At 43.4% G+C, this 22,857-nt stretch overlaps 1 protein-coding gene across 1 annotated transcript in view; it reads right to left on the reverse strand.

Moving 5' to 3' along the window:
• Positions 1–22,857, reverse strand: part of LOC126267456 (LIM/homeobox protein Lhx9-like) — a 461,415-nt gene that overhangs the window by 249,147 nt on the left and 189,411 nt on the right. The window lies entirely within an intron of this gene.

Raw genomic sequence — 22,857 nt, forward strand, 5'->3', positions numbered from 1 at the left:
GACACGGTGTAACAGACGACGACCGGGCCACCGGCGGACGCCCTGCCAAACCCCCGCGGCGGCTGGGCGCTCGGCTAGTTCATCACGCGCCGTGGCTCAGCTGAAATACGACGGAAGGCCGAGCAACGGTTATGGCATCGACCGGCAAATTCACCTCTCGCACGCGATCCTCTACAATTTTTTCCTGTATTCTTCATTTCAAGGTCAACTTACTCCCTACAAGTGAAATTCAGTAAAACTTTACGCGATCACGCGCGGTCAATAAACAGTCCGTCGCTCTTAACTTTTTCCCCTTATTCATTTATCCCAACAGTTACCTTTTCTAGACATTTATGTTTATGACCACAGCGCACGGTTCGGTCATAAGTCTACAGACTGGTTGAAGGCCTCTGCGCGGAGACTTAAATGGCGCTGCAAGAATATTGAAAGCACGTGAAAGCGCACGTACATAAAACTGCTTCGTTTTTAGGTTTTTTGGCTCCTGTAAAGCAATTTTTCTCATTTTCTTTCCTCTTTTGCACGTTCACTACGCTGTTTCCAAAGAAACCAGTTTCCATGGTGGTCCCAAGCAGACGCTGCAGCAGACTTTTATATAAATATACTGGCCAAAGCATGCTAGTAATAACTTCTTCTTAACACGACGTTACCCTTTTTATCTTTTGTTTTATGGTATGGTAATCAAGAAAAATTCTCGTTTAGTGTTTCATCTATTCAAATCAGCTTCAGGTTTTATGAAAGCGGCGGTCGGTGTAGCCGAGCGGCTCTAGGCGCTTCAGTCCGGAATCGCGCTGCTCCTACGGTCGCAGGTTCGAATCCTGCCTCGGGCATGGATGTATGTGATGTCCTTCGGTTAGCTAGGTATAAGTAGTTCTAAGTCTAGGGGACTGATGACCTCAGATGTTAAGTCCCATAGTGCTTAGAGCCATTTGAACCATTTTTTATGACAGAAACAGAAAAAGAGAAATCTCAATCTTAATTTAGACAAATAAGAACATTTGTATTTTAGGAAGATGAATATTTTCAGCGCTATTCATAAAGAAGAGAAATTCATCGTATAGTTTTTCGTAAGACTGTGTTAAAATATTGTATGAAATACCGTTTCTTAGGCTAGTTCTTGGATTACATTTGTCCTTTTTCATGTTTCATCTAATAACAGGAGGAATTCTGGCAGTTTTCCACCTCATATAATGCAGTTAAAAGCAGGTATTAATTCCTAAGGGGATATATATAAAGAGAAGCCCGAAATGTGAAATTAAAGACTGCTAATGATATTCCGACTGAATATGAAAAAATGGTTGATACTTCTGTAGATGTTCCAACTACTAGTAATCACGGGTTTATGTCGAAAAAGGAAAGTTAAAAAATTAAAGTGAGAAATGGTCAAAATAAAAAAGTAAGTGTGGATTATGAAAGTAGGTCTAAGTATTGTATCACGCTCAGATACTCATATTATGAAACACGGAAGTGTTAGTCTAAATCAGGCTTCTAATTTTAAAAGTTTTCCGTGGACACCCGCCTTCCCCCTCCCTCCTCTGCCTCCCCCCCCCCCCCCTACCTCCATATTTGCCATGTGGTTTCGAAAGCCTCTTCTCAAGGTTCGTATCTATGTTGGTAAACCATTATCTTTTTTGTGTCATTCATCTTCTCGGATGGAACGCTACAGACAGTCATCAGTATTTTATTAGTGTACCGTACCTGGTGAATGCACTCAGCTACTTCATCGGTGATATTGCATTCACACGATCGACTTAGAAACTATACAATTTAATCTTCACTCGTCTTTGTGGTAGTTCACTTCAGTCGGAACAACGAAGTAAATAAAACTGTTCAAAACACAATGACATCAAAAATCGGTAGTTCTGCTACAAGCGTACGATACAAGAGTGTGTGCACCCATTATGAAGGACGATCACAGTTTCATGCCTGTCCAACGAAAACTTTAGTCGGGACAGATATAAAATTTCGGTTACTGGCGTAATTTATGCTTACAATAGTACTTTTTGATGCTGTAACCTTTTGGATCACTTACTTCACGTCCATAGTCAGTTGGGTTTGTCTGGCAAAAGTATGTCTAAAGATTAAACTGTGTAATTTCGAAGTCGACCATTTGATTCGATTACCATTAATGAAACGGATTATCCATTAATAGTATATTAACCACTTCTATACGTTCAGCGATTTGGCGGAGAAGAAGCACCCTGTATACATTCACAAGAATTTGTAATGGACGCTCATAAAAAAAGGTCGGCAAGAGAACTGGCCGAAATTCTATCACAATTAGAGAGATTTTGTTTCAACTTTCTGCGGAAAACAAGGTGTTCAACAACAGCAGGAACAAAAGCCGTAGAGGTTGCAATGTAAAGCGGGGGATAGCACTGACATTGCATTAACAAGGGTAGCGACGCTTTTCTTCTAACAGAAAACACAGCTGAGAACGTTTTCGTGTGTGAAGAAAGCGGTAAATGGTGAGCAAGTAGCGCCCGCTGAGGCCGTCCTGATGAAGTTATTAGGCGCCTGGGGCAGAGCCGGGCGCTATTGTTCGGCTGGCCACAATGCCTCGATGCGCGGATAAAGCAGGACGCGAGGAGCTCAGTTCTGAGACTGTCCATCCGCCAGCGCTCTGCGAATGCCGTGGCGCCTGCCGAACGACGGGTCGCCCACCGGAATCCTACCGGCGCTATTCCGAAGCTCGCCAAGCAAAAATATCTCACTCGATTCGAACTTTATACACCTAATAATACGACCGTTTTCACATTACGTAATTTACGCGTTCCATCCATCTCACGGAGATGTGGAAAGAAGTCAAAAATCTACGTTTTATTTATTTCAGGTACGATACAGTGGAACAGGTAATCTATTTCGCGTAGAAGCGGAGTTCAAACCTCTCCTCAGCGCCGAGATGGTTCGTTAGTCAAGATTCGTGTTTAACAAGTTGATGATCGCGTGCTGATCTCGCTAGGTAACACTCGTACTTGTTCCTGTTGAAGGTGCTCAGATATGTTTTTTCGCCGTAATTTTGCTAACGAGGAGAACACCGCAAGTGCCATAACTCGACTTCCACAAACTTTGCTCAGTGGAAGAGGAGTCAAAATACGCGAACACGGGTCTCGGCTTATCCGTAGATACTTGTCCGTTTCTGAGAAAAGGACGGTCAAAGTTTTCGAAGTACTCTGTGCACCTTTTAGTGCACGGTAAGTTCGACGGAAGGGGTGGCACAGTGGCCAGCTTTGCGGCTTCGCAGTTCAGCAGCACATGTTCGAAACCCGAATATTGTTTTTATTTTTGTTTTTCATTTATCCACCAACGTCCGTAAAATATTACTACACGAATATTTTCCACTGTACGTCGAACTAACGTTGTCCTTATTTTTCTGATAAGTGTCTGTCTGTTGAGTGAATTGAAAAATAAATAAATAAAAGAATAAGAACTGTTTTCGGTAAAATTACTGTAGTGTGTCTTGATTCACAATCAAGTGTAAACACCGGTTTTCGGAAACATGATCCGCTATGCGTGGTTTGCCGCGAAATGGTTATCAACGTATGGAATTTGCAGCAATGTGAACGACATGTATTTCCAGCGATTCATATGAAGAAATTACGCTGCGGTAAACCTGCTTTCGCGCAATGCTCATAGTGTTTGTAATTTGTATGTTCCGAACGTTCCTACGACCGCTGTCATCCAAGGGAAAATGCACCACATTTTCGAGAATAATAAATATAAGAATGAAATCTAAGAATTAATATAAGAATATATATAGGAACGAAATTTAAGAGTACCACAATTTAAAAACAGAAAATAGCATACACCCGTATTTTATATAATACATGTATGAAACTTATTGTAAAACGCAACTGAAATTTTTTACTTTATGTAACGCCCTTGTATTCCCTCATTTGATATAAAACATTTCTGTAAAAACTTTCCACGAACATGGGTAAATAAAATAAAATTAAAAACTGCGCCTCGCACACGGGGCACAAAAGTGTGAAACAGCGTCGCCAGCCACTACGCCATCGATTTGGCTGAATTACTCGTGTGCGAAAAGCCGTGAAATTACGGCGTAAGATCTGGCCGTCATTTTCTCTTGAACAATCTAATATCTACGGATAAGCCGAGATATATGTTCAATTATTTTGACGCCTCTTCCATTGAAAGAAATTACAGGGAAATAGGGTGACGGCAGTTGTTGTGTACCCGTAACAGCTGAAATTGTTTCTGATAGGGGCAGCTTAACTGCGAGATCAGATACGTGGAAACTCTTTTGCGACAGATTGGCAATAGTGAAGGAGATACTGAGTAAGCCATCTCTATAAACGAAAACACGGAGATAATCATCAAAAGATACATACAGACTTTTCTTTCTCCGGGGCTATAAGAAATAAAATAGGCAGCATCCTGGGTAGACACGGAATTCAACTATCCAAGAAAGATGAAAAGAGAGCCTTGGTCTCCTTTTCTTTTGAATGCGGCAGCAGTTACTTTGGTCAGTCAATACGAACGATATCACAACCCTGGAAAGAGTACCAAGGTCATAAATGTCACTATTTTCTTAAATCTGCTGTTTCCGAACATTATCTCATGAACAACCAAACGATTATGTTTGACGAAACGGAAATCATATCCAGTGCATCTACCTGCCGAATTGTGTCCTCAAAGAAGCCGTTGAGATCAAAAGATACAAAACCAACTTTCACCGGGACAGCTGCTATATCTTTAGTGATAGATGAAAACGCGCGCTTGATGCTGAAAGGCTACAGAGAAATCAGCTGAGTAGTTCACCATCAGTTACATCAGCATCGCCGCCAACGTGTCTATCACACTCATCGATATATTATCCGCTGATGCTGAATAAGTGTTTAAGGAGACCTAACAGCGAAGGTCATCACTTCGTCAGTCTCCTATTCACCCCCACCCCCTTCCCTCACCTCCAAAGGATAATAGAATCGCTATACCCAATCTGTCTGCGAATAGAGTAAATTTTGTATGCAAGTGTGAGAAAGTGTTGTTCTAAATTGTTGCGTAGCGTGAATCTGAGGTGGAACATAGGAACGAGCCCAGCATTCACCTAGTGGCAAGTGGGAAAATGCCTAAAAATACATACAGGCTGGCCGGAACACTGACCCCTGTTGTCGCGTTAAAACGAGCGGCTACCTGAGCGAATGACACTCTGTAGTAACATGAGGATGATCCCTGATATCGTGACAGCTTCATAACATAATTCAGCCAACTGAATAACAACATGGCCTACCGATGGAGACAAAAGAGGTCATCGAAAGCTTGAGATTACATATGATTACATATGACACAGACGCAGCAAGAAATCCAAGAAGCATTTATCCAAGTCCTGGTTCTGTTTACCCAGTCTCTGGAATCGCTCATAGCTTTCTAAAATTTGTGGCTGTCCATAGTGAATAATGTAAGATGAACAAAGATGTCCATATAGTTGTAATTATAGCAGATACCACATACATTCATTTGAAAAATGAAAGGAGATGGCAATAAAGAATGCTGAAGAGATCACTTGCAGAAATCTAGTTTTCTCTACTGTTACGTAATTTTCGTTGGTCCAAGACGATACCAACCTGGACTACCAGAAGCGATGGTGAAAGTGAAAAAGAACAGTTGTCTCCGGTATGTTTAGCCATCGAGAGAGCATGGCAGAAACATTCAATAATCTCTACAGCTAGACTCTCCAGAAATCTACGTGCGTCACGTGAATTGATTTTTGAAGAGCTTAGAAAATTAAATGGACGAGAGCTTGTACGGTTGTATATTGATAATCACTCTTCGCACGCATTCGTAAATCGATTTGGAGGGGATAAAATGATAATATAGACGGCAAGACCGGTATGTGCGTGTTTTCCCTTGCCTGCCACACAGGATAACGAAACAGGAACAAAAGTTGCAGAATAGTCCGTCCCTAAATTTCCAAAGTTGCCATTCTTCTGCCAGGCAGATGAAACGAATTCCGTAGAGGTTCTGTTATTTCTAATTTGCGAAGAACACAGACTGACGTTTTTCCATTGAAGAAGTCTCACTTTGGTCATAATGTAGTGTAATCATTATCCTCACGGTAACTTTATCTTAATACCACAGAGACATAACAAGCATCCTAGAATGATGAGGGATTCATCGCACTGTGTAACGAAGTGGCTTAATAGCTAGCTGTGTGGCGATAGAGCTGAAACTCGGTTCGTAAAGTCCTAAAGTAACTGCGTGTCTGCCCGTGCCAACACTCCACGGTCTAAAAGAAATAAAATTATCACATAATATTAACTGGATACTCGAACCATCGAAACATGACTGTATACTCTCATTGCGATCATAAAACATATCAGAATGTTCTGATGTAATTTGAAAGTTATTTTCTATATACTACTACAACTGGTAGTGCTGTCACGCCAAGAAATACTAGAGTAGCAACAACATGTTTTAGAATATTTCTCGTACTAATTTTTACGTAAGTAGATGTACCATTCGTGACGGTAATTATTCGATCTGTCCAGTAACATACGTGCAAAAATATAAGTGTTAGCGGTTGCATTAAAATATCTGATTTGTGCTTTTCCGATTGCCGCTTCGAACTACAGCAGAAAATTGCAGTATATGGTTTCTCAGCAATGTAAATCACATTTGTATCTAGGAGTAAACATTTAAGCGAGCTAAGTAACAGTCAAAACCTTAAAATTCAGCGACTTGAAAGAAAAATGTTATTCGAAAAGTGACAGTTTATGAATTATTATTGCAGATACGTTCCGAAAAAGATAATGTTACTTTTTCTAATATTTCAGTAATATATCAAGACTTGATTTAACATGTCACTGAAAGAGATGAGTGTGATGTCTTTATGTTCATGTTGTAAAACATGTGTTTACATTTCTTCATGTGTGAAATGTCGTCTCGTAGGGCACTGTAGGGAAAGATATGTTTCTTGTGAACATAGTCCGCAGAACAGCCAAGGGTGTCTGCTTCAATCAAATGTCACGATATGTTCCTATCTCACGCACATCACAGCTAACTACTAGACCATGTTTGTTTATAGAGCAAAAAAAGTTTCTCAAATCAAAAGCAGCAGTTATCGATTTTCTTTATCACGTAAGGCAAACATAAATTCTAGCAGAATCAAGAGTCATATAAGTAACAACACAATCAAGAGTCTTATAAGTAACAAAAATCGTTACAGTGATAGAAATGTCGGGTATCTAACTCGAGATTGTCAGGCGCCCATTCGGCAGAGCGGTCCTAAGTTATTCTAGTGCAATATTCGTTTTATCGGTACGCACAGGGTGTTTGTTTATAATTAACTCTTTATAATATTTATTACATTAAACTTACAGCTATAAATGATGTGTCAAATGAAAGAGCAACTCAGGCAGTTGTGTTTGGCACCAGTGCGCACGCTCAGCGCGCAATGTTTCCGCCGCAATCCGCTAGATTGGTTGAACTTCACTGTACCCAAGCGCTGGATAGGCCGCAAGGGGCCGAATGACAGGGCTTGCTTTGCATCGCCTCCACGTTCGCCCGACCTAACGCTATGCGACTTTTTTTTCCTTTGGGGCTTCATCAAGGATCGTGTGTACGTGCCTCCGCTACCAGCAGACCTCCCTGAATTAAGAAACCGAATTGAAGCAGCTGTTGCTACAATCACTGAAGATACACGTATCAGCGTTTGGGAAGAACTCAGCTATAGACTTGATGTCTGCTGTGTAACAAATAGAGTTCACATTGAACATTTATAAGGTTCTTGGTAAAACTGTTCGAGTTGCTCTTTCATTTGACATCTCATTTGTAAACTGTAAGTTTAATACCATAAATATTACGAAACGTTAAAACCCCGATATTCATTTATAAACACCTTGCATTAACGGCGACAGTAAGACACGAGAAACAATCAATAGTCCAACAGCAACTGAGAATCGCTCCATTACGAGTATGACGGTAGCACAGAAGTCACTGCTGGAGTATTCATTATCCTACGCGTTTTTCTAGTGCATTTGATACATACCTATAACAGGAACATCGTGCTAGACTAATATGGGACCGCTTTATCGGATGAGCACGTAAACGTCGTGATGAGCGCTCTTTGTTTAAGCAGATTACGAGTATACACTGCAACAACAAAATTGCACATATCTGCCGAAGCACCAGAGAAAATGTGACGATGACTCTTAGGAGAAACACCCTGTATTAACTACAAAATTTGTGCGGTGCTTACTGCAATTTTTTGGATTTGTTAACTTAGCGGAGTGGTGCTGACATACAAATTACTACTTTTTCTCTTCTCAACAATAAGCGCAATCAAGGTCTAAGTTACGTCCTCCGTCCTGCGGCTACTGGACACTTTCGGTAGTGAGTCAGCTAACGCTAACTGTTTAGTAAACTGTTCTCTGTGGTGCATGGTATTCAGTTTGTGCTATGTCCTTCTGACTGGACTGTTTTCAGAAACATTCTCACTAATGGTGTAACAGGTGTCATCTTTGCATGAAGGCTTCAGAATTTGTGGCCGTAGTGGTTGGATCCTCGTTGTGCATTTTGAACGTGACTGGAGAACATTCGAGAACACGATTGCCGTTGAGCAGGGTCTGGTCCCGTGCGCCTCGCAGATGGCAGTCTTTCTTTACCAGGAGGCGGGTACGCGGCTGTCATCTCGCGAGCAGGTGCTTCGCAATGGACGAGGGCACTTGCAGTGCAGCACACCCACCGACCACCTGCCGCGCTGGATGCTCGCACCGTCAACGGGTAGACGCATCACTGAAATTCTTTGTTACCGCTCAGGAGCCGTTTCCACTGAAACGAGGCGCGGAATAAGATTCAACGAGTCTTGACACCACGATTTCATGAAGTAAATATGACATTTTGCTAAGGGTGGAGAAAAAGAACGTGATGATACTGTCACAGTGAGATATGATACGGTGAATCGAGCAATATTATCCAGACAGAACGTTGTCCCACAAGAGAAACAGAGAAAACGCCGAAGCAAAGCTAAGAGGTCGCGCAATAACGTAGTACAGAACCAATAACATAGTACAGAACATTAGGGTGTTCTTCCTTAGGACTTGTCTGCTCAACTGCCGAATACAATGCTGCGCAGAGCTTAATAGCTCACATGTCATAAAAATCAATGTTCAGTTAAATACAGCAACGAGGCCTATAACAGGACGCATCGAGTGAACTTCTTCTCACTGGTAACCAACTCCAAGCCTCATTGCCTCAGCAAAACGACATTCTGAAGGTATTTGAATAACTATTAAAATTTCCCCAGTTTCCAGTTCACTCTGAAGCCCCTGCCCTTAGAATGAGCCGACCAAAAAATCCGGACAGTACGTTGTGTTCGACGACGAGTGTTCATCAGAACAAGGGTATTGTAAGGAGTGTCCCAAAGAAGTGTGATAGGACCGCTCGTCTTCTCTCTATATACGTATAAATGGTCTGAGGCTCGGAGTGAGCACAATTCTGCAGCTGTTTGCTGATGACGCTGTCTGCAGCTGTTTGCTGATGACGCTGTGGTGTACGGGAAGCTATCGTCGTCGTGTGACCGTAGGAGGATACAGAAATACGTACACTGGCGGCGTGCTCTAAACGTACAAAACGCGTAAGTTAATGAAAATGTGTTGGAAGGAAAAACCTGTAGTGCTGCTGGACACAGTCACATCGAGTAAATATTCAGGCGATTGCAGAGCGATAGCGGAGAGCCCCAGGGCTAACGGAGTCCTTAGGGCCATACGAAAGGTCCAGAAGAATCTGCAGCCTTGGTGTACACCACGGAGGTGTACGTGAATGGACCTCGAGGAGAGGTGGTAAGGGGAAGGACCCTAGTTCAGATTGAAGGCTCGAACCGCAATTGTAAGCTCTAACGGGCCGCCAATACGAGAGATGAACTGCCGTGGTTAGGACAAGGAGGCAGTAGCTCGGATGCGCAGGAGAACTACGAACGTGTGCAATGCAAGTGGCGAACAGTTGTGCATGGCTAACCTTCAATGGACGGACTGCGGCCTCTACCAGGACACAGGTCACCGGACTCGTTGTAAATGCTGCCATCGCAGGCGAACGCCACAGTGGTGCACTGCATAGAGTAAACGCAACGCTGAGGGCGCCGCCGAACCGTAAACCAGACTCCCATAGTCAAGGCGGGATTGAACAAGGGCTCTACAGAGCTGCAGCGGCATAGAGCGATCTGCACCCCAGTTGGTGTTGCTCAGGCAGCGAAGGGCATTGAGGTGCTGCCAGCACTTTCGCTTAAGCTGACGAAAGTGAGGTAGCCAAGTCAATCGGGTGTCGAAAATCAGGGCTAAGAATCGATATGTCTCCACAACAGTGAGTGGATCGTCATTATGGTAAAGTTCTGGTTCTGGTTGAACGGTGCGAGGTCGATATAAATGCATGACACACAACTTCGCTGCTGAAAACTGGAAGCCACGGGCTAGAGCCCATGACTGCGCCTTGTGAATGGCTCCCTGCAGTGCCGCTCAGCAACACCAGTACTGGAGGAGCAGTACGAAATGCAGAAGTCATCCGCATACAGAGAAAGTGAAAGCGACGGCCCTACAGCTGCTTCTAGACAGTTAATAGCCACTAAAAATAGAGACACTCAATACGGAGCCATTCTCCTGAATATGGGGGGGATTGTGGGAAGCACAGACTTGGACATGGAAAGTACGGAGCAAGATTTGGATACAAATCGGGAGTGGGCCCTGGAAACCCCTCTCATATAATGCGGCAAGGATATGATGTCGCCAGGTCGTATCGGATGCTTTACGTAAATCTGGAAAAGGCTGTTTGGATGGCAGACTCCAGGGACACACTATTATCAGTGGTAGAGCGACCCTGGCGGAAGCCGCTCTGACAGGGAGCCAGAAGGCCACGTGACTCCAGGACCCGACCCAACCCAACCGCCGACACACCACACGTCCCAGCAGCTTGCAAAGAAAGTTGGTGAGGCTCATGGGTAGGTTGCTGTCCACAGCAAGTAGGTTTTGACTGGGTTTGAGCACCGCAATGATTATGCTCTTCCGCCATTGCGATGGAGAGACGCCATCGCACCAGATCCGGTTGAATATGACGCGCTTGTAGCCAGACGAGAGGTGTTTAATCATCTGAGTGTGGATCCGATTCGGCCGAGGAGCTGTGTTGGGGCAATGTGCAAGGGCGCTGAGGAGCTCCCACTCTGTAAATGGGGCGGTATAGCCTTCACTGTGGCGTGTAATGAAGGAGAGGACTTTCCGTCCGCCGTTTTTGGGTGCAAAACGCTTGGGGGTAGTTCTCCGACGCAAAGGCTCGAGCATAGTGCTCAGTGTGATTTTTTGTCCGTAACTAACTGTATATACAGTCATTCAAGTAGACATAGTTTTGCTTCCGTATACAAAGAAGGGCAGCAGGTGTGGTGATAACTTATTTGTCACGAATAAAAATTGAACTAGCACCCATTTGAAGATGGGGACAAACTATCCCGTTACAGCCTGCTTTCAAAGTTTCGAGGAGCTCCTTTGAGTGAGCAGTCCGCTAACATTAACCCCCGAGTATCGCGCTAGAACGGCAAGAAACCCTAGCTGTAGTCTTAATAAACATGAATTAAACTACACAGCCACTGAAAAAGAACTATTGGCAGTAGTGTGGAGGTCAGAAATACATGTATATACAGATCGTCAAGCTCTATCCTTTTTAATGAGTAGTCGATTGTTACGAAGTAGATTAATGCGATTGATATTATTCCTACAGAAACGTGACATTAGGATACGGTATGTAAAAGGCACAGAGACTATTGAACCTGACGATTTGTCTTGGTTACCTGTAGGTAGGCATGGACGAATTAAAACGTACGGAAGGACCCGGCGCAATTTTTGCATTAAATTTCATGACAGTAGAATATCTGCACTCCAGGCTACGAGAGATGGCCCAAAGAATAACCGAAAACATCCATCATTATCCCTACTTTACAGAAATATTTGCTGTGTGTAATAGGAAGTCATTACCTCCTTATCAGGCAGGGAGAAGAAGGTTATAGGGAATAATTTGTTTTGGAGATATAGTATAACATCATCGCAACCTTGGTGCTTACGCAGCCCGGAGTTAATGGAGGACGAGATTGTGTGGTATGGACACTTGGTATAAAGAAATAATGAATAAATGAATAAATTCTATTATTTTAAGAAGCTAGGACATAAAGTAGCATCTTTAATTAGGACTTGTGAAATCTGTTATAAGGTGAAAGAGAGTAACACTCATGTTAAATACATAATGTATCCACTCATTCCTAAGGCGTTACACGATCTAACAGCTGCAGATTTCTTTGGACCAATTCCGAAAGGAGAGGGAGGATTGTTGTACATTTTTGTCCTCATAGAGTGTTGGTCAAAATATGTTAAGTTGTATCCTATTAAGAAAGCAAATACACCAACCGTGATCCACTGTCTGCAACACCTTCTCGAGGTAGGCAGACCAAAATGATTTCTCACAGACAATGGGCCACAGTTTGTGAGTAACAAATTTAAAGGAATTTATAGCATGGGAAGATATTTTTCAAGTATTAATATCCAATTATAATCCATCTTTGAATCCATGTTAACGAGTAATGAAGGTCTAACAACCCTACCACAACAAAGGTCAAAATTTTAATAACGATTGTGGTGTTGCTCACGCTGCTAAATACTGCATTTTCGGGCAACAACAGTCATATTATGTGGCAGGTGTCATTAGAGCACAGTTCGTAGTCATTTCACGTAATAATGAAAAAACTGGGCACTCATCTTTTTGTGTTTCCCAGGCTGGTCTCGTCGTAAAATCCTGGCTCAGTCGTTGACAATCTAAGTGGTTATGATTCCAAGCTCGGATGCAAAGAGGCCTAGGTTTTATTCTGCTATATTCAAAAGTTTTGTAGATGCGCTTCACAAACCATTTTTGAAAACAATGGTGATATAAAAAATATAATCAGCACTCCGAATTTAAGTTACACTTCTTTTTAATTGCAATATCACGTGACACACAAACATCACTTCACAATACAAAACATACTTGAAAACGTCTTCCTCACATTTTATAAGCCAACTACAAAATGCATCTTTCCAACATGACGTCCAAGACTTGACTTTTTCAAGGTCTGACTCTCTAGCAACTTAACAACTAACTAACTATCGCTTACGCGCCCAAAAATCAGAGTTACAAGTACTTCAAAGATCATAATGACAAAAGAAAGAATACACATAAGAATAATATCATTGCAATATAAACATATCGATGTATCACAAATGAAATCTGAATTTTGTCTCAGAAATATGTTAAGTAGTTAACAGAAATACAGTAGAATATTACTGGTATCGAGAGGTTCAGGTGAGGTGCCGTAATGGTTGCGTAATTCAAGTACCATTGCAAAGGGGATTGGAAAATTGTGCCGCAATGAGAAGTACCCTCTGCCATACACTTCACGGATCATTTGCGGAGTATAGCTCTAGATGAAGATGTAGGAACATAGCCAGGTCCATTTGCCTTTCCTCTACCGAGTGGCTCCTGCGCAGACCTTCTAAAATGCGACGCATCGAAAGCAAAAAACATAGGAAAGGATGCACAGATAAACAGCAGACAGGCGTGGGCGGCGCTGCAGCTCTGAGGCGGCTGCAGGCTCGCGTCTCGGTGTTCGCGGCTTCGGTGCCCGACTGCGACGCAAAAAACGCTCGCAGACGGCGTGGGACGGAGGATTCGCATCTCGTACGGGCCGCCGCTGCGCGCGCGCATTAAGGGCGCTAATCACGTGTATCTGGTATGTAAATGGACGGCGGGCTCGTGTAATTGGGACTGCCCCTCTCTCTGATTAATGCGGCGACCGAGCAAGACGTATTGGGCGGGCGGCCCGCCTCGTGGGAGGTACGGTGGCGGCGCGACGCGACCCGGCGGTGCTGTACTGCGGAGGGCCTGCGAGTCTGCTCCAGGGGGCGCCACCGTATTAATCATGCGCCTCCAGATGCCGCGGTCCGCAACGGGGCGCAGCCGCTCACTTCCCAGTTAGAGGGAGGCCTTCGAACCTAGGTTCACACAGCGTTGCATCCATCACCGGTACAACATTTCGGTTCTGCTTCTGGTACAGTGGAAGCCCTCTAATCCGTCACCTTCGGGACCAGGACCATGGTCGGAACGAGAAAAAGGTCGGATTATCCGAAAATCTAATATTTATTGCATAAAAAATATAAAAAGAGATTTAGTACAAAAATTTAAACTATTTAAGAACTACAAGATGTCTACAGTAGATGCTTTTTACACAGTGTTAAACAGTATATTAACTAAAAAAACTTCTACACACACTGTAATATGTATTTGTTTTAAAAGCAAAAACGACAAACAAATTACAGTACTGTACTGTACATAATAACGTATAAACGATATGTACTGTAAACTAAAAAATGTTTATAGCACTGTATATAAAAAAGAATTTTTTTACAAAGAAATAAACTACTGTATGTATAAACTAAGAAATGATTATACTGTATGCATTGTTTTTACAGTGAAAACGAAAATTACTTGGAAAAAAAGTCAGGGATACATTTCTGACGAGTTTTCCAAGGATCAATCCAGCCTTCACTGGCAGCAAATTTACTCTCGGCTTCCAGTTTTTTGTGCAAAACTATCGCTTTTTCCTTGAGAACTGGCCCGGATATTGGAGTTCCTTTCCTTCTCTCTTGACAAAACCACATCCACAATGCGTCATCAAGCAGTTCAAGTTTAGGCTTTTTTAATGTTTTGCGGTTCTTCAGAGTGTTTTTACCATCAATCGTAACTGTATAGGAGTCAATGTCTTTCCGATTCTTCCTCCAATTCTTAATTGTCGTAACGCCTACATTCACTTTCTTTGCAATTTTTTGGAGCGAATCTCCTCCATCCAGTCTTTGTAGCACAGCACTTTCGTTGAATCCAGACATGTTGAAAAACAGACAACTGTACTCGCAGTGAATCTACAGTAAGTACGGTAGAGAACACGGAACAAAGCAAACAACGAAGTTTCTTAATCCCAACAAAGGATAAAACTGCACATTAACGTACAGCATAACAATATTCACAGCGATAGATACCGCAACAATGGCCCGACAGGCTTCTAGTCAGTTACAAGTCGGCACAGGCTCGCGAGCTTCAGCATGGTCGGACTAACCGGAGTGTCGGACCATCCAAGGTCCGATTAGAGGGGTTCTACTGTATTAGTATTACAAAACACGACGTTAGCGTATGTGAGCCATGAGATCTATCCTTACCAATACATTTTTCATCGCAGCTTTCGAAATGTGGTGCTACAGGAGAATGCTGAAGATTAAATGGGTAGTTCGCATTGCTGATGAGGAAGTATTGAATAGGATTGGGGAGAAGAGAAGTTTGTGGCACAACTTGACCAGGAGAAGGGATCGGTTGGTAGAACATGTTCTGAGGCATCAAGGGATCACCAATTTAGTATTCCAGGGCAGCGTGGAGGGTAAAAATCGTAGAGGGAGACCAAGAGATGAATACACTAAGCTGATTCAGAAGGATGTAGGTTGCAGTAGGTACTGGGAGATGAAGAGGGCTTGCACAGGATAGATTAGCATGGAGAGCTGCATCAAACCAGTCTCAGGACTGAAGACCACAACAACAACAACGTGAAGACACGTCACTGCCGGGAGAAAATGCAACACCTTCATGGGCAAGGTCATCTTATTGATAAGTGAGTTTGAAACGTCCCCTTAGAAATTTATGAGTTACTGTCCGTGACATTGCGATAAGGGTGATCCGACCGCAAGCACGCAAAGCTCGGAGCTGGTGTTCCGTCACAGGGCACGCAGCATTCCACTGCCGGGCCGTGATTCGCTCCGTCACCCAACCCAGCCGATCGTCAATGAACGGAGCAGCAAAAATCAAACAGCGGCGTCTACATTTGTGTTCATGAAACACGGTGACACTGTACACGCTACCCTATATATTCAACTGTCAGTGTGATACAACTGTCCCAACGACGAATAAATGGAGAAGATCTCACAAGGAATCTCTTTGAGTTGACACGTCCCTTTAGAAATATTGGTGAATTACTGTGCTGATAAACCTCTTACATTATTTGATTTTCAAACAGCTGAGCAGGACTGAACGTACTCAGACATTTCTCTCTTCACTTATTCTGATCAGCACTAAACTGACACCCAATATTTTTAGCACAACGTAATCTGACTTTCAAAAATCCCTACAAAAGAATGGCCCTGACTAACAATAACCTATACCTTTCGTGAATGACTTACCTCACAAAAATCTTCGTTGCTCGAACTACTGCAATACAGCGAGCGCCACTACTGTCAGCTAAATAAAGGATTCCAACTACTGAAGGCACTAACTACTGATAGTCATAGTTACCGAATGAAAGATTTTGATAGAGAACAATCAATGTATTTACGTTAATAGTATATATCAGTTCATGATATCCAGATCATCCGCTCTCAAAACTCCGCCATCTCTCTCCCCACATCCACCACCGCTGGCGGCTCACCTCCAACTGCGCAAATTCAGGCCAAGTGAAACAGAAACTTCACAGTAAAGTGTGCCCAAACAGTCGCATCAATAGGCAATGTACCGACCTATGGCGACAACGTAGCCGTGTTTTCTCGCAAGCGAACGATCATAAAGCTGCCGAATGGCATCCTGTGATAGATCGTCCCAATCACCTTCTTTTTGGCCAGTTCGGCTAAGGTTTTTGCAGGCTCTGGGGAACGAGTACGGCTATACATGTCCAACTGGAGAGAGATCTGGCATGTTGCAGGTCAGATCAGTTGTTGTACATCACGGAAAGGAAGTTGCGTAGCAGCAGTTAGCGCGCGTGCTTGTGCTGCCGAAAAAGCACGTCGCCTTCGTGCACGGGGATAAAGTTATGTCTGTTCGGATGTGTCTGGAAGAACAAACAACAGTTCATATAACTAATTACCCTAGCTGGGCAACGAATCCACCTTTTTCTGTGCGGATACGCAAATACGTCCCACCTGCTGTGGGAATCTCAGTACCGATCTTGGAGGATATGAACAGGGACTGCAGATAGTTGGCGCTCGTTGGGAATGCGGATAGGCCGTGAAGCGTGTCGAGATAATCCGCGCAGTTGCCACAATGCTGTGTCCCGCCGGCCGCTGTGGCCGAGCGGTTCTAGGCGTTTCAGTCTTTGCAGGTGTTGCTTTTTTTCGGCAGCGTACTTATATACCAAGTGGAAAATAATAGCACTAGGTAAAAAATTTCTCCCCGAGGCCCACGGTTTGGAAATTTGGCAGTGCATGATGAGACACTGGCAGGTTTTACTAGTTACATACCGGTAAGATGATATCAGACGCGTCATTATCATCTAAGACAGATAGGTCGTGCACGGCCTTACCTTGGCCTCCAACACCATCTGACCTCAATCCTCTGGACTTTTCTGTCTCGCGTTATCTCGAAAGTGAAGCGCACAGCAGTCCTGCTGATGCTGTCCAAGAACTAGGGCAGCGAACTTTAAATCGGTGAAATCAGAGCCCAGCTAGATTCAGACTTACTCGAAAAGCGTTTGTACAAACTAGGACAACATTTCGTATTTATTTCGTAAGTACTTTGCCAACGATACGTCTGCGGGAGGACCAGTGTTGACTGGAACGTTTTTGCATCTCTTGTTGTATGCTTTCACCAGTGTGAGCTTTCACTGTCAACACTCTTTAGAGCACTGCCTCACAGAAAAGACGCAGCTGCATGTCATTGTAGCTTCGAATACGTACCATCGACAGTGACGAGACAAGCAATTCTCTGTGGCACGCGTAACGGCCACCACACTGTGTTAGTGTTGTTCCTGTTCAGTGTTGTTACCAGACCTGGTAGCGTACATATGGTAGCGCCATATGTTGAATGATAACTCAAGTACCGCGTACTCATGTGAGACAGCGTTATCAGCACCCGACATTTTTTGAAAGGGCCGCCATTGTGGGTCCCCATGTGGCCGGCTGACCGAGTCGTGCAATATCCACATTTATGGGCATACAGGTGTGACAGCAGCCCAGTTTGGAACTGCATAGGAACGTGAGAGCAGTGAGTGTTCATCGGAGGTGATAGAATCATCTGGAGTGCCCCAGGGGAAGGGTGGTAGGTCCGCTGTTGTTTTCTGTCTACATAAATGATCTTTTGCATAGGATGGATAGGAATGTGCGGCTGTTTGCTGATAATGCTGTGGTGTACCGGAAGGTGTCAACGTTGAGTGACTGCAGGAGGATGCAAGATGACCTGGACAGAATTTGTGATTGGTGTAAATAATGGCAGGAACTCTATATATAGATAAATGTAGATTAATGTAGATGAGTAGGAAAAAGAATCCCGTAATGTTTGAATACTCAATTCGCCTCCCATTTAGCTTTATCCCTAAGTACTTATTCGTGGTCAAGATGTTAATCTCCTATCTTGTTATCGGATTCTTTCTGTTTGGTATATGTATTATCTTGCATTTATACATATTTAAAGAGAGCTCACATTCATTACACCAACTTACGCATGCAAGAGATGGTAACGAAGATATAATATTGATCCTCCCGGTGCCATACTTCGTACTTTCCAATTACAGTACTGATAATTATTTTGTTAGAGATGCTACAACGGATACACTACTTTTAAATGCATAACAAAATAGTTGTTCTGGATTAAAGTACTGTGCGGAAAAATCTGTAATAATACGGTATAGCCACATGTTTAAGAGAGCTGTCTGAATCGGCAAACCAAAATATGGTAGATAGCCGTTCAATTTATTTACATCACTGAGGTGCATTCCGGAACAAATATGAACTGTCTGTTAAAGTACTACAGTAAGGATATAAGAAACGAAGCCAAATTTTCACAGTAAAATTTTTTCCAATACGCTTTAACCATGTGAATACCCTTTCTTACAGTCTCTGAAGTGTGAAGAGCTATGGATTTCTGTTTGTCATTCAGACATTAATTCAGTTTTTCTCCACGTCCTTAACTGAGTTGGTTGAATGTCACGCCACATAAAGTGATAATCTTAACTCACTTCACAGTCCTACGCATCAAGTGTTATTCAGCCGAGTACTTGACTGTTCTACCGCTTGAGACGCAAATGATCCATTGTAGTTGTTGTGGTGTTCAATGTCTTAATTGCTCATTATGAAAAACTATACTTATAAACATTTTTCAATTGTAAGAAAAAAGCGAACACCTTAGAATTATTTTCTTAAGTTGTATAACATGGAAATTAAAATTTGGGTGTGAGAACACTGCATAATATTGATGTGGACAGCAAAAAAACTAAGAAAATCGGAAGTGTGTATTAGATAAAGCGTTTGCAGTCACAGCTGAGGAGGAAGACGAAAAGACAATACCAAAAGGAGCAATGAGAGGACATGGCGCGAATACGTTCCACGCTCACTAGTTTCCTTCTATTATTGTGTTAGCCACTTCTCAGAAATACGGATGGATCTACTGTAGTCTCACTCCTTTGTCCTCCGATGTGCGCTTATTCTTTTGGCTGTTTTGGTGTTTATGGTGTTACTCTTCTTCCTTGGACATCGTCGTCTTTTCATGATCACTTTTTTGTTTCGTACAATATTCCATTGAGATGGAAGAAAATATTTTATTGTAAATAAATTCTGTTAGTACATTCTTGGCAGTTTATTTACGCAAGTAGTGCACTATACTCTATTTGATTATTATATGATACACAAAGATTCGACGGGTTACCAACGGACGTGAACCTTCATTGTATTTTTAAAATCGTATGTTGAAGAGGGAGAAATAAAGTGAATGTGAGCACTGAGTCGAAGAAATCTCGACGGAATGCACGATGTCCAAGTCACGCACGCACGCACACACACACACACACACACACACACACACACACACACACACAGAGAGAGAGAGAGAGAGAGAGAGAGAGAGAGAGAGAGAGAGAGAGAAGGGCCGTACTCCAACAAGTCACGCTACACGCAGACTACCGCCCAGAACGGTGCCATTACGGCACTGTCAACTAACAGCCCGTAACTGAACGCAATGTGAATGCACCACTTTTCGCCAGCGACTTGAAATTTAAGACACGGTGAGCAAAGGCACTGCCCACTCACTAGAGAGGAGAGGCATGACAGCCATCTTTGATGTCAGAAGATGAATAAGACGCTATTACAAACTTTATCTATCGGGAAGAGCATCGCCATACCGACAAGTGGAAATAAACGGCGTTCGGACGGATCTCCGAAGTAGAAAGGCGAGCCAGGATGACAAGTGAATTGCAACGTAAATAACCTGTTCATTGGAAGGCCACCACACGGGAAGGTAACTGCTTAAAGGCGTGTGCACACACACATACACACACACACACACACACACACACACAGGCGCGTGCAAGCAACTTCGTGCAGAAAAAGAGAAAGCCTGTAAAATAAATAGACCCAGAGAAAAAATAAGCAGCCTATCGCAGAGGAGGGACCGAGTTCGCCCCACAAAGAAAAAGTTGCCTTCAAAGACGAGCTGAGTTAAAGAAAAATAGAAACAGAAACAAAATAGCAGGGCATGGAAGAAAAATAAATGCCGGTCTTGGGGCGTTCAAAGAAAAGTGCGCGCGGCGGCCTCACACGCCCAAAATCCCCCCCCCCCCATCCCCCCCCCCCACACACACACACCTTTTACGTCTTTCACAAGACAAAAGACCGGACGCGCAAAGAGGAAGAGCGTGCGAGCAAGTTTATGGAGAGAGAGAGAGAGAGAGAGAGATGGGAGAGGGAGAGGGAGGGACGGAGGGAGGGAGGGAGAGAGAGAGAGAGAGAGAGAGAGAGAGAGAGAGAGATAGCATAAAGCTCTGCTGCGTGACGTTGCCGTGGAGGCCCGAATTTGAGACCCGCCGGGCGGCAAAACTAACTCGCATTCGGCTCGCCGCTCCGCCTTTGGCGGCTGTGTAGGCAACGTGCATGCCCCGTGTTTCGACTGTTCCGGTCGGCTGCCGTCGTTTATGGAGGCCCGGGCCTCGTTCAGCCACCACTGCGGTAACCGGGCCTCCGCCGCGTGCTCAGGTCGGGACAGGCGTGTCTTGAGGTCAGCCGAGCTCCGAGCAGCTGTCACGTGCCCGGTTCACGTGGATTTTCTGCTTAGCGTCTAGTCAGTGCGGCGTGCCCAGCAGAGGTAGCTTAACCCTTTAGTGACCAGTGGTAGCTATAGGTCCCACTTACTTGATTTCGCTGTAAGTTCAGTGGTAATGCATGTTCCCACTTCTAACTTGTGCTACCATCTGTGTTAGAGTCTGCTAACTATGTGTAGATTGTCAATGGTTAGGCGAAAGCTGTTGTTTTTCCACGTCGTGAGTCAAACAATGCAAAAGCGCAGTTCCCGCGTGAAAACGAGCCACTGTTTCGACCGCTACAGCGTTTTTTGAACAGTGTGCTTTCCTTTTGCGTATAGAGTGACTTGTGTTGTATTTATCTATTTTTTTATTTATGAGGGAGATAGTATTCGTGTATATTTGCTGGATTTGACTGAAAATTACAAAAATATTACAAGGTAAGTTTGTGGAAGCACAAGTGACGTATTCTGCCGATTGGCTGTGGCAGAGTATAATAAAATAATGGGAGGAGTGGATAGTTTTGATCAGCTGTGCGAACGGTATGCTGTAGGCCGTCGTTCATGGAAGTGGTGGAACAAACTGTTTTTCTTTCTTGTGGATTTGGCAGTTGTCAATTCCTACGTAATGTGGAACCTACAGAAGACAGAAGCAGACCAGCTTATCTCTGACTTCTCAAGTCGTAAGAGAAGAGGAAGGCCTGTTCATTTTCAAACACCAAAAAGAGGTGTGTCTGGAGTATCAGATGAAGTTTGTCTGGAGAAAATTGGAACTCATTTCCCTACAAAAGGCACAATAGACAGAAAATGCCGCGCCGATGTAGCACCAAGAACAAAGATAAGAGAACAAAAATAATGTGTAGCAACTGTCGTGTGCTTTTGTGTTTAGCACCATGCTTCTCTAAGTTCCATACATCACCTTAGTGAACTCAAAGGACAGTATGAACTAATACCAATATAAATGTAATGTTTAACATGTTTTTGTGCTAAAAATAAAGAAATACTTTTTTAAAAAAATTAGCAAATGAAGTTACTCCAGAGTTTGGTGGGAATAATAGTTCCCACAATTTTTTTTTATACTCGTAGGCTAAACTCTCACTTTCAAGATTTAAACTATGATTTTATGAACGGTTTCTTAGCCCAATAAAGTGTTCATTAAAGGTCTACAACTTCCAGAAATAATTGTCACTAAAGGGTTAAGAAACTAAACAGAATGCAGTGTTCAGAACCGTATGCTACTCTTAATTTACCCACGACATCGGTGGTTGGTTCCCTGGCCGTCGGCCACATAGCGTATGTTGCGCTGCATCAGTGAAGCTAGACCTGTCTTACGCATATAAATGTGGAAACAGGAACTACGAGTTAAGAATAAAACGCAGCTGCAGTCAAAAATGGTTCAAATGGCTCTGAGCACTATGGGACTCAACTGCTATGGTCATCAGTCCTCTAGAACTTAGAACTACTTAAACCTAACTAACCTAAGGACATCACACACATCCATGCCCGAGGCAGGATTCGAACCTGCGACCGTAGCAGTCTCACGGTTCCAGACAGCGCGCCTAGAACCGCGAGATCACCGCGGCCGGCTCAGTTGCAGTCGAGAAAAACTTTGTATTGGTGAATATATAAATGTACTATGACAAAGCATTCTGTCTGAAACTCGTCTAGCGTAAATAAAGCCTTATGAATCGTAAGTGGTTGCTGTATTTCAAGTAACATAGCTCACTATCGATATTCCTAGGAAAGTCCATGGTTATCGCTACACTCTATTCTGATGGCAAGGACGTTCATTCCGTTTATTATGCG

This window comes from Schistocerca gregaria, chromosome 4, assembly GCF_023897955.1.
Source record: "Schistocerca gregaria isolate iqSchGreg1 chromosome 4, iqSchGreg1.2, whole genome shotgun sequence".
In the NCBI taxonomy this organism is placed as follows: domain Eukaryota; kingdom Metazoa; phylum Arthropoda; class Insecta; order Orthoptera; family Acrididae; genus Schistocerca; species Schistocerca gregaria.